Raw genomic sequence first — 15,485 nt, forward strand, 5'->3', positions numbered from 1 at the left:
AATTTTTTTGACAAGATAGTCAAATCATCCTATTTGTAATATACGGTCATGGTCGAGAATATACAGTTATTTAAGCAGCACTGTGTAAACTCAATTACGCGACAACCATAAAACTTGGTGCTCTACAAAAGTGACTGTCGTGAGGGTGAAAGTGGCGACGCAAGTGAAGAAATAAACAGCGTGAACGGCGCACTGTGAGCAAGGTGCAAATTATCTACAGTGGGTGGCTCGTATCATGTGACAAGGTGATATCACAGATTACAAAAAAATTTCATTATTTGAACCACAATAGTAAAGTACGCCAGTTAATAGGCTGTGGAGTCGACGGCGTTTCGATCCACGTTAGTGAGGATCATCTTCAGGACTTGGTTGTCTAACTCGGGGAGTGCTGCAAAGGAAAGAGATTGTGTCAGGGACTGAGAACAGGGGACCTGGGAAGTAGGGGGTGTGCAAGTTGGAAGGTGTAGGTATTTACCTGGGAAGGAACTCTGTTTGGAAGCGATCAGACACGATCGTCAACAGTGGGTGGGGGGTCTTCCAGGGGGCACTGTAATTAGAAGAATTAAAGTAATGCATAAGTATTCATAGTTATTGGTTTCATGTAATCATGAAAAGGGGAGCCGCGGGAGGCAGATATACCTACTGGCTTATGAGGTCTAAGCGGTCGTCTGTGATCCACGTGGTATCTGGATGTGTCCTTAAGTTTGTCAACTGGAGCCAGAAGTAATCCAATGATTTAATGTTCGCCGAGTGGCTGCACGTGTCCTGCATAGGGAGAGACACGAGCAGGGCAATCATTGTGCGTGAAATCACGTTGATAATTCATCAAGGTGATAGAGGGGGTATCATGTAGGTAAAAGCGAGCTCCGTTGCTATTTACCTTCAGATCTATATACTAATCAAAGTGGGGGCATAATATCGGCAAGGGTAGGCTCCATTTGTGTTTACCTTAAGTTTGTCAGCTGGAGCCGGGAGTAATCCGATGATTTAGTGCTCGCCGAGTAGCTGCGCGTGTCCTGCAAAGGGAGAGACACGGGCAGGGCAATCATTATGTGTGAAACCACGTTGACAGTTAATCAAGGCGGTAGAGGGAGTATCAAGTCGGTAAAAGCAAGCTCCGTGGCTATTTACCTTCAGATCTGCGTGCTGGAGCCGGAATGAATCCTCGGGTCTGGTGGACGCTAGCGTTGAAGCCGGCGAGTGAAGTTACTTCCGTGTGTGGGCGGGACAGGGGCGTGATCATGGTGGTTGAATGGGACAGGCCGAGGGCGGAAGGGGAGGCGGGACAAGGGGAGGAACCGGGATATTGGTGTCAGCAATCCCCTGTGTCGCTATGAATGTAGTGTTATCGAACGGGCACGTATGGCATACTGGAAAGTACATGTACATGATGATTAGACAGTTTGGTCATTTTGTTACATTTAAAGAGCGAATTAAGTACTGGACATATTTCGAAGTATACGTTACACCCTTCCATACAATTAAATGCTGTCCATTTAAAAAACATACATGACGATCTATCAGTAAGTTATAATGCTTAAATTGTAAGAAGAGCATATTTACTAAACATCATTTGCAGTACATTTAACAACATTCGGTGTGAACAATTGTTAACCGTAGCTGGGGGGGGGGGGGGGGGGCAGTGTGTATCATACATCATGAACTAAAGTCAGTTATCTACTGTTTATGAACGCGACTGGGCGCAGACTGTAACAGTAATGGATAATTAGAGGTCAGGGCAAGTGTAGTATCTCGGTTCACGTAAGAAGGGGCGGAACGGGGGGGGGAAGGGGTGGTTTGTTTTGATTGGAAGGAAAAGGGGGGGGGAGGACAAGGTTGATTTTCGGGGTTTATGTTGAAAGGAAAATAAGGGATACAGAGTGAAGAGGGGGGCCCAAATGAATACAGAAACTGAAAAACGGAATACCAAAGGGCGAGCTTTGTATTCCGGAGTACTAGTTACAGAGTCAAAGGGAAGGACTCGTGGTTTCATGTGGTAACAGTGCAGTTCCATTCATCGATAGTATTATTGAGGCCATTGTTCACTGAGTTACAGATGGTCATCCACTTGCATTCCGCTTTGTTAAGTACAGATCTGATGTCGCCTCCACGGATGGGTAGAGAGGGTTTCTCCACTACTTGCCAAAGAATATCTGTGTCCACGTGTCCCATTTCTAGGTAGTGTGCCACTAGAGGTGCCGTCAGTGTTTTACAGTTTATTCTGCTTTTATGTTGGATGATACGTTGCTTAATCATCTGTGTAGTTTGTCCAATGTAGTAAAGTTCGCATGGGCACTTTATTGCATAGATGACGTTTTGCGATCTGCAGTTCGTGTGATTTTTTAGCTTGTATGAACGTTCATTGATTTTGAATTTCTTTGTGTTGAAGGTTAGACTGCACACACTGCAACTTTGGCATTTGTAATGTCCCACAATCGGGTCAAGGCCCCAGGCAGCTGTGATGGTGTTTCTTTTTGGATTATTAACTGGCCAAGTGATGGCATGTACTAAGTTACTTTAATTCTTCTAATTACAGTGCCCCTGGGCAGACCCCCCACCCACTGTTGACGATCGTGTCTGATCGCTTCCAAACAGAGTTCCTTCCCAGGTAAATACCTACACCTTCCAACTTGCACGCCCCCTACTTCCGAGGTCCCCTGTTCTCAGTCCCTGACACAATCTCTTTCCTTAGACAACCAAGTCCTGAAGATGATCCTCACTAACATGGATCGAAACGCCGTCGACTCCACAGCTTATTAACTGGCGTACTTTACTATTGTGGTTCAAATAATGAAAACATTTTGTAATCTGTGATATCACCTTGTCACATGATACGAGCCACCCACTGAAGATAATTTGCACCTTGCTCACAGTGCGCCGTTCACGCTGTTTATTTCTTCACTTGCGTCGCCACTTTCACCCTCACGACAGTAACTTTTGTAGAGCACCAAGTTTTATGGTTGTCACGTAATTGAGTTTACACAGTGCTGCTTAAATAACTGTATATTCTCAACCATGACCGTATATTACAAATAAGATGATTTGACTATTTTGTTCTCCTTCTTTCTTTTTTAGCAATGCGATGTGCATGCTTGTTTAATTGACTGTTTAATTTTACCTATTTGGGACATTGTTTTTGATTATACCGGGGACAAAATAAAGTGCTTCTAGGCGCTTGTGGGCAATAAAGCGCTCCCATGCGATATAAGTACAAATCAAGCGCTCCCAAGCGCTAGCAGGAACTAGCAGGAACCAAAGAGTCCAGGACAAAAGTCCTCCTAGCAGAGCCAGACAGGGGGGCAAGGCTGGGCCCAGAGCCAGCTCACTGGGTCTCAAGGCAGGGAGACAATCCAAGTGGCGGTCCTCCTGGCCCCAGCAACAGCAGCAGCCCCCTCAGGCATGATCCTGGAACAGAACAGTTTCTGTGGGGACACAGCCCCATTTTTATACAGGTCATTCCTTTGTCTCAGTTCAGGGTGAGGGGAAAAACCAGTCGCAGCTGGTTGGTGAGCACTCTTGATGTGCTCAGCCCCTCACTCTATTCACTGGCAGGGCTAGGGTCGTTAGACGCACCACAGGGGGAGGAGCCAGCATTGTGTGGGGAAAACCCAGCCCCATTCAGGACCCAGGTGCACTCCTCCCCTCACATCAGCATGCTAATCTCAACACTCACCACCGGGCAGACCCATCATGACTCATGGAGCCTGGCATACCAGCCAGCCCCAGCCAATCATACGTCAGCACCTTTACAGCACACGCACAGCCATGTCTAGAAGTGGAACTTCCACACTAGACACATACACGCCGCATACATCATTTAGCAGCATTCAATCACACGAGTCCGCACATACCAGACTCGAGCCTGTACACCCCACGCATCAGGAACTACCAGGGACACAGACATTCTACATGCATTCCTATGGGAGGGCAGGCCAACCTTACTCCACGCACTCAGAGTGCGCATGCACTTTCCACTGGGACATAGTGAAAGTGCGCAGAAACCAAATATCACTACCACCAATTCACATTCACAAAGCAAAAACTTTAGGGGTGAATCTGCCAGAAGGGCCAAGTCCAACAGTTTACATTCCCAAACAGGAAACTTTTTAGGTCTCGTTCTATTCCATTCCACAAGGAATGAATAGGACGAGACTATTGGGGCTAAACTAAGAGCTAAACTAAGATCTGAAAAATGCAGATTTCCAGAAGTGCATGTGGTCTTGTGAACGCGCTTCTATCCGCCTGCCTCATATCACCACATGAAAGCCATTTGTTGCTTGTTCACACTTCTTTCACGGCTGCGAGGCCGTGCGTGCTTCAAAGGAATTCTCCTCCCCTAATTATTCATTGCCCACGGTACTTTCACTTTCACGGCCGCCAGGCCGTGTCTCGCATTTTGTATTAAAGAAATCGCACTATTAAAAGTGTGAATAACAGTGGCAACATAGCTCTTTGCCTATTGCTCTGTTACTAGCACTGGAAAACCTTTTGACCTGAAAGGTCTTCTTCAAGAAAGGTGCGGCCTATCACCCACATAGCAAAGTTCTACGCTGGTCAAGTTTGTGCTCTTGTGCCCCTAACTAAATACCACAGTCCCATGGCTCGGGTACTTTCGCTACGCACACTTTGCCATCCAAATGCACCCTACTGTGCATAACCTTAAATGACAAATTATTAGACATTTCTCCACAACCTTTTTAAACGGAGAAGATGCCCATTTTAGTTTTTATAATCCAAGCGCCATACCAAAGGAGTTATAGTTACACAGTAAATGTTAACATAAGTTGTAAAAACATTCAGCACAGACATCTGTTTTGAGAACAATTCCAGCAGAATGTGGCAGATGAGACAGATGCGGTGCCCGAAGATACGCATGAAACTGACTGCAGACTCAGGGTTCAACTTCTGGAAGCTTGTTATGCTTCTATCTCACTCCATTGCCTGTCTGCCTCTCGCTAACCACTGCCTGGCTTGCCTCTCTCTGTGACTGCCTACTGCCTTTCTCAGCATCTCGATCTTTTTGACTGTCTCTCTCTCCTCCACCCCTCCCTGCGCGCTCTCTCTCCTCTGAGTCTGCTGCCGGTCTCTCTCTCTTTGACTGTAGGCCCCCCCAGCCCCCTCGCGCGCTCTCTCCGATCTACAGCCCGCCTCTGCCTTGCGCTCCATGCCGCAGTTTTTCCCTTTATCTTTCATTTATGGCCGAGGCGCCCCCAGCCAGAACAAACCGCAGAAATATTTTTGAACAAGGCGAGGGATTCTGCGAGTCAGCTTTCCATGAAAGAAAGCCACAGGGAGGGGGAGGCTCACACCTCACGGGCGAGTTTATGGCACCCCAAAACATTTTTCCCCCACTCTCACACCAGAAAACCATGTGAAGGGCTGTAAACGGCCTTCAAAGACCATCTTCACACCTCAGAACATGCTTGGGGGCCATTACGGGGTGGGAGTGGTAGGGTCAGTTGTCAGTGCCTCCATACTAGCTGTCCTACCAGATTCTGACGGGGACTCAACAACCGTACCTATGTTCATAAAGTGCGCGAGTGCTTGTGTGCGTGCGCTCAGCAGGCATCTGAAGAGTGGAGGTGCAATCTGTATGTATATATCGATGGTGTTGAGCGCTTTCTTCAGCGAAATGTATAACCTGCAGGCAGCAGGTCCTGTTTGCTGAAGTGTGGACTCTTACTTTTAACTTTGAAGGTAATATAAAAAGTGACGTAGTGTGGAGAAATAACACCGGCCATTGCTCAAGTACTGTTGGACAAGGCCCTTCTGGCAGGTTCACCCCTGATCTTTTGCTTTTAATCTGTGATCTGTGTGATGATTTTTTTGGTCTGTTCGCACTTTTTCCCTGTGTCCCAGAGTAAAGTGCGTGCATGTAGTAAGGCTGGCCTGCTCTCCCATAGGGATGCATGGAGAATGTCTATGTCCCTGGTAGTTCCTGATGCGTGGGGAGTGCAAGCTCAAATTTGGTATGTGCGAGCTCGTGAGAATGAATGCTTTGCAATGATGTATGTGGCATGAGTGTGTCATGTGTAGAAATGCCACTTCTAGGACTTGGCATATTAATGTAAAATATGCCTGGCGTGTGATTGGCTGGAGCTGGCTGGTGAGCCTGGCTCCAGGAAGGCTGGATGGGTCTGCCCGGTGGTGAGTGTGCGATTAGCATGTTGATGGCTTGGGAGGAGTGCACCCGGTCCCTGATGGGCCTGGACTTTCCCCACACAATGCTGGCTCCACCCCCTGTAGTGCGACTGATGACCCTAGCCCTGCCAGTGAATGAAATGGGTGGTTGAGCTATCAAGGGTACTTCAAAACCAGCTGCGACTGGTTTCCCCCCACCCTGCACATACAGACAAAGGGATTTACAGTATAAGAAGGGGCTGTGTCCCCATACAATTTGTTCTGCTTTTGGATCCTTGCCAGAGGGGGCTGCTGCTGCTGCTGGGGCCAAGAGGACCGCCACTTGGCTGTCTCCCTGCCTGGAGAACCAGTGTGCTGGCTCTGGGCCCAGCCTTGCCCCCCCTGCCTGCCTAAAAGACTTTGTGCTGGACCTTGTGCTTGGGGAGCACTCTCCCTTGTCCCCAGCGCTGGGAGCGCTTTGTTTCTGCCCTTTAGCGCTGTGAGCGCTTCTCTTTGTCCCCGAGCGCTGGGAGCGCTTTATTTTTGATTATATAGGAAAACAGTGTCCCACTGGGTATCAATGTCAGAGACAATTTAAATTTTTGCATACAATACGTATTACAGAAAGGAAACACCAGGGAGTCTCAGTACATTTGTGAAAAGGTTATTAATCACCAATTATATTGAACATGGGAAGCACAGTTGAAATGCAGCACTGTGCATGAAAGACAATCATGGAGCAACCCAAATGGCACTTGGTGACAAGGTGATGACGAAGTGATGGTGACGACGCAAGTGAAGGTGAAAGACAGCGAGGTCGGCGCAAAGTGATAAAAAACAATCAGAAATAGGCTTTTACATTGAGTATACAAAATAAACAAGTTCAATTTGGCAAAGTGATAAGCCTATTGGTAGTGCGCCATGAAATCGCGTTGTGGTTGTCAACGGCGTTTCGATCCTCTATAATTCGGGATCCTCTTCAGGACAGGGTTGCTGTTGAATTGGGGTGCTGCATGGGAAAATAATTAATTTTAGGAGATCAGGCATGAGGAGGAGGAGGCTTAAAAAGGAACACGAATGTGAGCCGGGTGATCGGGTACTTCACACTTAACTTGAAGTAAAAAGGGAGGGATCTAGCAGTGTAGGCGGTGGTAGGTCACATGCAGCTCTAATGAGTGCGTAGGGAAGGTTAGACTAAGGTGTAGGGAATGGGTGAGGAAGGGGCGGTGGTAAGCAAACCTGAGATATTGGAGCGCTGACAGAATGGAGGGGTCAGTCGTCCACAAGGCATTGGGTCCGGGTACTCAGGAGCAAATCAAAGGTACTGGTCCAGGTCTCCTCTAGTTGTGCCGGTTAGGCGCCTAGAAGAGGGGTTATGGAAACATAAGTAAGGGCGGGTATAGTCGAGAGGTATAGGCAAAGTCCGATATTTCGCAATGGCGGTGACTCAGGAGAGTGTTAGTGGATTACCTGGGTAGGTCTGAACGGAGGGATCAGTCGTCCACAGGTGGCGAGTCAAAGGATCACTGCCAGGGGGTTAGGTCTCCTCTAGTCGAGCCGATTGGGCGTCTAGAAGAAGTTGGAGAAAAAGTTCAGGGCGGGTGCTCACGGGCAGTGTCAGCGAGGTCCGACATTTCCACACTGTAGGCGGATCGGGGAGGACGTTAGTGGATTACCTGGGTTAGTCAGGCGTTTAGGCCGATTGAATCCTTGGCGGTAAAGTCCCGCGCAGAGTAGCGGGTTCACTGTTGTTGTCGGATGGAACCAGGAAGTAACGGGAGGGGGGGGTCGCGGGCCACAGGATGTGGGGGCGGGAAGGGGTGGAGACCTGCGGTGGGACAACGCCCATAGGCTGAATCTATCGGTATAGAGAGGGGAACGTGATAGTATGGTCTGATGAGTTAAGGAGTATGTACATTACCCTACCTCAAACGGAGTTACATTTGGATTTTAATTCACAACAAAAATAGTACAGTGATGCACAGGAATTGGTATGTGGTCTAACCAAAGTGCAAAATTTAAAATACATTTTGTGAACAAAATCATAGATGGATCACGATGTATACAATTATACAGTGAGCGTTCCAAGCGCAAGGAAATATAAGCCATAACAATAGTTCTAGCATGGGTGATCTGTAGATGTATTAATGGGAACACATGGGTAAGGATGGTAATTTCAGAATGGGGAATGAATAAGTACAGTGTGAAGTTAATAGGTCTGCATGGAGATTCAAGTAATGACCGTGCTACTCCATTCATCAAGAGTGTTCAGGCCCCTGTTCACGGAGTCTGTGAGTGAGATCCATTTGCATTCAGCTCGGTTTAGGAGTAAGTTTATATTGCCACCTCTGGTAGGGAGTCTGAGATGTTCAATTACCTGCCACCGTATATCAATGTCCCGGTGGCCTTTTTCAATGAAGTGTGAAACAAGAGGGGCTGACAGAACTTGGCAGTTGATTCGGCTCTTATGTTGGATGATGCGCTGTTTCACCATTTGGGTGGTCTGGCCAATGTAGAGTAGATCGCAGGGACAGCGAATAGCATAAATCACGTTAGTGGTTTTACAATTGGTATGGCATGTAAGTTCATGTCTTTTCTCGTTGTATATAAACTCTTTGGTGTTGCTGGTGAGTTCACACACACTACATCCTTGGCATTTAAAATGTCCCCGGATTGGAGCCAAGCCCCAGGCAGATGTAATACTGTTTTGGTTTTTGGTTGTTTCTGGCCATGTAATGGCACGTACCAAATGATTCGCAATGTTGTTGCCACGTTGGTATGAAAAAAGAGGTGGATCCCGGAATTGTTCTTCGGATCTTAGCACAGTCCAGTTTTTTTTAATAATGGAACTTACTTTGTTGCTGTCTGGTCCAAAGGTAGAGACGAAAGGAATCCTTGTCATTGGTTTCCTGGTTTTAGGTATTAGTAAATTTTCACGGTGGTAATACCAGGCACGTTTCTTAGCTCTGGAGACCAGTCTACGGGGATATCCTCTATGTATGAGTTTGTTCATCAGGATGTCTGCTTCGCGGAAGTAGTCTTTTCTCCATTTACAGTTACGCCTGATACGTAAAAATTGTCCGAAAGGCAATCCATCTTTAAGTCCTCTGGGGTGATGACTTGAGTAGTGTAGCAAGGTGTTCCGTTCTGTGGGTTTCCGATAAAGGATGGTGCCCAGCGTGCCTTCCTCGGCATGTATGATCACATCTAGGAAAGGTAGATCATTTACTTTGTATTCACTGGTGAAATTTAGATGTTCTTGACTGTTGTTGAGCCACTCAATGAAGGGTGTTAAATCATCGGGGGAGCCGTGCCAGAGGAGGATGTCGTCAATATAGCGTCGCCAGAGCCCCACATGTTGGAGGTGAGGGTTAGCCGGATTGAGGATTAATGATTTCTCCAGGTTGTGTACATAGAGAATCGCAAAGTTCGGCGCAAAGCAAGCGCCCATTGAGACTCCTTTGATTTGTAAATAGTATGTCTCGCGGTATAGAAAGTAATTATTTTGTAAGGCAATTCGGAGTAAGTCCATGATAAATTCCGTTGGAATTCTTGTAGGTAGTGGTCTAGTTAATAGTAGGTCATGGATGACTTGGAGGCCTTCTCTGTGAGGGATGTTGGTATATAGGGATTCTATATCCAGACTAACCATGAGCTGAGAGGTAGTGTCAAAATCTTTGTCCTCTATGGTAGTAATGAGATCCATGGTATCTCGTATGTAGGTGTCAGTTAGAGGGACGAATTCCTTTATGATGGCATCGATAAACTTGCCCAGGGGTTCGAGGATTGAGCCGCATCCGGAAACAATTGGACGACCCGGAGGGTTGGTTGTATTTTTGTGGATTTTCGGCAGGACATATAAGACTGGTGTCCTGGGGTGAGGATTGTTCAAGAAAGCATGCTCTTTTTTAGTTATAATGCCAAGTTCTTTTGCTGAAGATGTCGTCCTGAGTATTTTAGATTTGATGTCTTGCATGGGGTCTTTAGTGAGAGGGCGATAGTGTTCCAAGTTGCAAAGTTGGCGTTTAATTTCAGTGTCATATTGGTCGGTATCCATTATCACGATTCCTCCGCCTTTATCTGCAGGCTTGATGACAATTTGGTTGTTGTTTTTTAGTGATTGAAGGGCATTCTTTTCGGTCAAGGGTAAGTTGTAAGGAGTGAATCTTGGGGTGGTTTTGAGGTCCAAAACTTCCTGCATGACCAGTTTCTCAAAGGTCAAGATTTCCGGTGACATTTGATTGGTAGGTGGATTGAAGGTTGAGGGAGGTCGGAATATGGATTGATTCTGATAATTTGATTCCATCTTGTCCACAAAAAAATGTTTAAGTCGTATTCTTCTGAAGAATTTAAGCAGGTCAGATTGAAGATCCAGGAAATTGGTACGTTCCGTGGGGACAAAGGACAATCCCCTAGAGAGTAAATTCGTTTCATCAGATGTCATGGCATGTTTAGATAAGTTGAATATAGGGATGGTAAGGTCAATGTCCTGGGTTAAACTGCCACTATTTATTGTTGTTGACCCCATTGGTAAAACCTGTTCCGAGTCTGTCGTTCTCCTGGGAGTTGCGGTTGGTACTGTTGGTTTCTTGTTTGGCGGTTTTGAGGAGGGGGTTGACCGCGGCCGCGGCCCCGGCCTAAAAAACCGGGTGGTAGGAGAGGTTGAGGCCTGTTACTCGAAGTGGATGCTCCAGGGTCTGATTCTTCTGCTGAGGTGTTAGAGGAGTCAGAAAAAGTGATTCTTTGGTTGTTCCGGAATCTACCCCAGTTGCGTGTCCTAGGGGGATTATGTGGGGTGTTGAAGAACTCCTCGTTTAAGTAAGGGTATGTATTTTCCACTTTGTAAAATTTAATGTCCTTTAGTATTTTGTTGACTTTTTTGTTGGTTTCAAAGGTGCAGAAAGTTTCAATTGTTTTATTGATTTTGTCGAGGAGGTTTTTTGCATCAGCCAGTGAGTCGTCGGCTGCGATGAGTTTCTCCAGTTCGTCAATTTCTTGTAGCTCCAGGCGGCTATGTTCTATGGCGGTATCGATTCCTAAAACCATCCAATGGCGTGAGCATGTGGTGGCAAGGTGGCTGAAACTAGTTCTGAATTTTGGATCTTGAGTGAAGATAGCAGGAGTGTTCCTTATTTGTAAGCCTACCGGTATAACACCCGATCTCAAGTAGTCTGTAAGCATACGTGCATGGAGCTCCGTGCGTATTTGTTTTTTCTTTAATTTTTCAAGTTTGTCAAGTAAAACCTTGGAGGAGTTAGGGGTAGATGTGGTCGAGGAAGAGGCGGTAGGGCCCGAAAGGAGTGACGGCCCAGTCAGCCTCGATTGATTGTACTCTTCTGAGTAGGTGAGAGACTCCTTGGACATAGTGTGTATGTAAAGACTATTACACAACTAGATGCTTGAATGAATAAAGCACATGTGACTAGTACCGTTTGGTACTACTCTCGCAGCTCAGCAGCTGCTCACTACTAAGTGAAAAAGAACAGGAGTATAACCCATAGACCTAAATGGGACTGGGTATGTAAGGTATATAGGAAAACAGTGTCCCACTGGGTATCAATGTCAGAGACAATTCAAATTTTTGCATACAATACGTATTACAGAAAGGAAACACCAGGGAGTCTCAGTACATTTGTGAAAAGGTTATTAATCACCAATTATATTGAACATGGGAAGCACAGCTGAAATGCAGCACTGTACATGAAAGACAATCATGGAGCAACCCAATTGGCACTTGGTGACAAGGTGATGACGAAGTGATGGTGACGACGCAAGTGAAGGTGAAGGACAGCGAGGTCGGCGCAAAGTGATAAAAAACAATCAGAAATAGGCTTTTACATTGAGTATACAAAATAAACAAGTTCAATTTGGCAAAGTGATAAGCCTATTGGTAGTGCGCCACGAAATCGCGCTGTGGTTGTCGACGGCGTTTCGATCCTCTATAATTCGGGATCCTCTTCAGGACAGGGTTGACGTTGAATTGGGGTGCTGCATGGGAAAATAATTAATTTTAGGAGATCGGGCATGAGGAGGAGGAGGCTTAAAATGGGAACACGAATGTGAGCCGGGTGATCGGGTACTTCACACTTAACTTGAAGTAAAAAGGGGGGGATCTAGCAGTGTAGGCGGTGGTAGGTCACATGCAGCTCTAATGAGTGCGTAGGGAAGGTTAGACTAAGGTGGAGGGAATGGGTGAGGAAGGGGCGCTGGTAAGTAAACCTGAGATATTGGAGCGCTGACAGAATGGAGGGGTCAGTCGTCCACAAGGTATTGGGTCCGGGTACTCAGGAGCAAATCAAAGGTACTGGTCCAGGTCTCCTTTAGTTGTGCCGGTTAGGTGCCTAGAAGAGGGGTTATGGAAACATAAGTAAGGGCTGGTATAGTCGAGCGGTATAGGCAAAGTCCGATATTTCGCAATGGCGGTGACTCGGGAGAGTGTTAGTGGATTACCTGGGTAGGTCTGAACGGAGGGATCAGTCGTCCACAGGTGGCGAGTCAAAGGATCACTGCCAGGGGGTTAGGACTCCTCTAGTCGAGCCGATTGGGCGCCTAGAAGAAGTTGGAGAAAAAGTTCAGGGCGGGTGCTCACGGGCAGTGTCAGCGAGGTCCGACATTTCCGCACTGTAGGCGGATCGGGGAGGACGTTAGTGGATTACCTGGGTTAGTCGGGCGTTTAGGCCGATTGAATCCTTGGCGGTAAAGTCCTGCGCAGAGTAGCGGGTTCACTGTTGTTGTCGGATGGAACCAGGAAGTAACCGGAGGGGGGGAGGGGGGGGGCACAGGATGTGGGGGCGGGAAGGGGTGGAGAGCTGCGGTGGGACAACACCCATAGGCTGAATCTATCGGTATAGAGAGGGGAACGTGATAGTATGGTCTGATGAGTTAAGGAGTATGTACATTACCCTACCTCAAACGGAGTTACATTTGGATTTTAATTTACAACAAAAATAGTACAGTGATGCACAGGAATTGGTATGTGGTCTAACCAAAGTGCAAAATTTAAAATACATTTTGTGAACAAAATCATAGATGGATCACGATGTATACAATTACACAGTGAGCGTTCCAAGCGCAAGGAAATATAAGCCATAACAATAGTTCTAGCATGGGTGATCTGTAGACGTATTAATGGGAACACATGGGTAAGGATGGTAATTTCAGAATGGGGAATGTGAATTAAAATCCAAATGTAACTCCGTTTGAGGTAGGGTAATGTACATACTCCTTAACTCATCAGACCATACTATCACGTTCCCCTCTCTATACCGATAGATTCAGCCTATGGGCGTTGTCCCACCGCAGCTCTCCACCCCTTCCCGCCCCCACATCCTGTGGCCCCGCCCCCCCCTCCGGTTACTTCCTGGTTCCATCCGACAACAACAGTGAACCCGCTACTCTGCGCGGGACTTTACCGCCAAGGATTCAATCGGCCTAAACGCCCGACTAACCCAGGTAATCCACTAACGTCCTCCCCGATCCGCCTACAGTGCGGAAATGTCGGACCTCGCTGACACTGCCCGTGAGCACCCGCCCTGAACTTTTTCTCCAACTTCTTCTAGGCGCCCAATCGGCTCGACTAGAGGAGACCTAACCCCCTGGCAGTAATCCTTTGACTCGCCACCTGTGGACGACTGATCCCTCTGTTCAGACCTACCCAGGTAATCCACTAACACTCTCCCGAGTCACCGCCATTGCGAAATATCAGACTTTGCCTATACCGCTCGACTATACTCGCCCTTACTTATGTTTCCATATCCCCTCTTCTAGGCGCCTAACCGGCACAACTAGAGGAGACCTGGACCAGTACCTTTGATTTGCTCCTGAGTACACGGACCCAATACCTTGTGGACGACTGACCCCTCCATTCTGTCAGCGCTCCAATATCTCAGGTTTGCTTACCACCGCCCCTTCCTCACCCATTCCCTCCACCTTAGTCTAACCTTCCCTACGCACTCATTAGAGCTGCATGTGACCTACCACTGCCTACACTGCTAGATCCCCCCTTTTTACTTCAAGTTAAGTGTGAAGTACCCGATCACCCGGCTCACATTCGTGTTCCTTTTTAAGCCTCCTCCTCCTCATGCCCGATCTCCTAAAATTAATTATTTTCCCATGCAGCACCCCAATTCAACGTCAACCCTGTCCTGAAGAGGATCCCGAATTATGGAGGATCGAAACGCCGTCGACAACCACAGCGCGATTTCATGGCGCACTACCAATAGGCTTATCACTTTGCCAAATTGAACTTGTTTATTTTGTATACTCAATGTAAAAGCCTATTTCTGATTGTTTTTTATCACTTTGCGCCGACCTCGCTGTCTTTCACCTTCACTTGCGTCGTCACCATCACTCCGTCATCACCTTGTCACCAAGTGCCATTTGGGTTGCTCCATGATTGTCTTTCATGTACAGTGCTGCATTTCAACGGTGCTTCCCATGTTCAATATAATTGGTGATTAATAACCTTTTCACAAATGTACTGAGACTCCCTGGTGTTTCCTTTCTGTAATACGTATTGTATGCAAAAATTTAAATTGTCTCTGACATTGATACCCAGTGGGACACTGTTTTCCTATATACCTTACATACCCAGTCCCATTTAGGTCTATGGGTTATACTCCTGTTCTTTTTCACTTAGTAGTGAGCAGCTGCTGAGCTGCGAGAGTAGTACCAAACGGTACTAGTCACATGTGCTTTATTCATTCAAGCATCTAGTTGTGTAATAGTCTTTACATACACACTATGTCCAAGGAGTCTCTCACCTACTCAAAAGAGTACATTCAATCGAGGCTGACTGGGCCGTCACTCCTTTCGGGCCCTACCGCCTCTTCCTCGACCACATCTACCCCTAACTCCTCCAAGGTTTTACTTGACAAACTTGAAAAATTAAAGAAAAAACAAAGACGCACGGACCTCCATGCACGTATGCTTACAGACTACTTGAGATCGGGTGTTATACCGGTAGGCTTACAAATAAGGAACACTCCTGCTATCTTCACTCAAGATCCAAAATTCAGAACTAGTTTCAGCCACCTTGACACCACATGCTCACGCCATTGGATGGTTTTAGGAATCGATACCGCCATAGAACATAGCCGCCTGGAGCTACAAGAAATTGACGAACTGGAGAAACTCATCGCAGCCGACGACTCACTGGCTGATGCAAAAAACCTCCTCGACAAAATCAATAAAACAATTGAAACTTTCTGCACCTTTGAAACCAACAAAAAAGTCAACAAAATACAAAAGGACATTAAATTTTACAAAGTGGAAAATACATACCCTTACTTAAACGAGGAGTTCTTCAACACCCCACATAATTTCCCTAGGACACGCAACTGGGGTAGATTCCGGAACAACCAAAG

The sequence above is a fragment of the Lissotriton vulgaris genome, chromosome 5 (assembly GCF_964263255.1).
Source record: "Lissotriton vulgaris chromosome 5, aLisVul1.2, whole genome shotgun sequence".
Taxonomy (NCBI): Eukaryota; Metazoa; Chordata; class Amphibia; order Caudata; family Salamandridae; genus Lissotriton; species Lissotriton vulgaris.